Here is a 1269-nt window from a genome sequence, read left to right on the forward strand (position 1 = left end):
TGGCTGCTTCTTGCTCCTCGTGGCCTGACTGAGGGCTGCTGGGAGCAGGGGGTGGGGCTTGTTGCACGTGCCCGCCCCCTGGGCTCCTTACTGCTGGAGCTCCGCTCCTGTGCGCTCCCGCAGGAAATGACCCCTGAGTCCAACTAACAAACAAGTAAGCAGTCTTAAGCCAGCGGCCTGCACTCTTTCTCACAAGGGTACCATCCAGCACTATCTACTAGCAGTTTCTTAGTGGAAGAGTCCTTTCATTTCAAGTCTCCCAAGGAAGAGAGGCATATCTGAGGATGTTCTGGGCCTGTTCCCACTACAAGGTCCCTAGGTAGGGTCTAGAGTTCTCCCAGAATTATGACTGATCTCCAGACTACAGAGATCAGTTCCTCTAAAGGAAATGGCAGGTCTGGAGGGTGGACTTTGTGTCAGCAGTTCCCAACCTTTTCGGTATGGTGGCCCACAAGTCCAAATTTACTTGATGTGGTGACCCATCGTTTTGGATGTCTAGCTATTGGGGGGGGGGGGAAACGTGCAGATATGTTCTTGCAGAGGAGGGAGAGCTTGTACCTGAATAAAACTTGGTCTTAAAGGTTCCCAACCCGGAACTGGCAACCCTAGTGACCCCACCCCCCTGGAAAAAGTGAGCCAGATCATATGGGAAGCTTCTGTATGGCCACTGTAGTAGGCGGCAGCATCCAAAACATTGGATCACACTTTTAAGGGTCAGAGGTCTGCAGACTGAGGGAGGAGGCAGATGGGTCCAGACCAGTGTTCCCTCTAAGCTGAGTTAGTGTGAGCTAGCTCAAGGGCAGCTCCAGAGAAAACTAATTTATGCAGCAGCCAAATCGTTCGCTCACAACTTTAATGCCAGCAGCTCACAAATTAGAATTTTTGCTCACAAGACTCCACAGCTTAGAGGGAGCATTGCTCCAGACTTGGTTCTCAATTGGCACTACCCCGAATCTCCCCCCCCCCTTTCTTTTCACACCTGTGGAAAAAATCATGTTGTTAAAGCGAGGACAGAATCTAGCCTCCCCTCCCAATACTGGAATTCCAGTCCTAATGGGCAAAAGTATAGCAGGGGATGCAAGCAGGGTTGCCAGCTACCTGGAGAAAAAGTATCCTGACCAGTGTTCCCTCTAAGCCAAGGTAGTGTGAGCTAGCTCACGGTTTTTTAGCCTCCGGCTCACACATTTTTGTCTTCGCTCAGGAAGGAGGGCTCCAGAGCAAACTAATTTATGCAGGAGCCAAACTGCTCGCTCACAATTTTAATGCCAG

Source organism: Gekko japonicus, unplaced genomic scaffold, assembly GCF_001447785.1.
Source record: "Gekko japonicus isolate JY-2015 unplaced genomic scaffold, Gekko_japonicus_V1.1 scaffold2946, whole genome shotgun sequence".
In the NCBI taxonomy this organism is placed as follows: Eukaryota; Metazoa; Chordata; class Lepidosauria; order Squamata; family Gekkonidae; genus Gekko; species Gekko japonicus.